Source organism: Numida meleagris, linkage group LGE64 (assembly GCF_002078875.1).
Source record: "Numida meleagris isolate 19003 breed g44 Domestic line linkage group LGE64, NumMel1.0, whole genome shotgun sequence".
Lineage (NCBI taxonomy): Eukaryota > Metazoa > Chordata > Aves > Galliformes > Numididae > Numida > Numida meleagris.
In genome coordinates, this window is record NC_034439.1 from 335,913 (window position 1) to 336,691 (window position 779).

A 779-nucleotide genomic window follows, 5' to 3' on the forward strand; every position below is an offset into this window, starting at 1 on the left:
TCACGAACGCCGTCGGCACCTTTCGTCGGCGTCTGCCTGCTTTTGCCACCGTGGTCAATAAAGAGATGGACCGGTGCTGGAACAAGCGCCGATCCTCGGGGAGGATCCTGATGCAGCCCCACGGTTCCCTCTTAGCACGCATCAGGGATCGCAGGCTTCATCTCCGTCACGCGTCCCTCCTCGTTAACTGGGACACCGCTGTTTGTCATGGAAAGATGGGCACTGTTCTCACGGGGCCGCAGTCCTCAGCTCGGGGCAGCAAAGTCCACTTCTGTCTTTCCTTGGAGTTATTGGGATTGCCTGCTGTGAAACGCTTCATGTCACTGAAGAGAAGCGAGCAAACAATGGCAGAAGTTATATTCTGACCTCGGTTACAGCGACATACAAAGAATGTTGCACGTAATGCCAGCACAGGAATATTTGCTTCGGTTCAGTCAGTGAAGCCTGTTTTTCACTTCACCGAGTTATTCAAAATTGTCTGTTTCTCAATCCCAATCCCATATCCCACATCCCAAGCCCATATCCCCCCCCGTCAATCCCAATCCCGCATCCCAATCCCGATCCCATCTCCCATCTCCCATCCCCTCTACCAACAGGGCGCCCCTCGAGGCCCCGCCCCCAACGGCCGCTGCGCCCCGCCCCCGGGCTCTCATTGGTCAGCGGCAGCGCCGCCGGCTCCGATTGGCTGAGCGGGAGCGGCCGTTGGGAGCCGGCTCGAGGCGGTGCGGCTCCGCTCTCCCGTGGCAGAGCGCCGCTCCCGCAGCCTGGGCCGCCCCCAC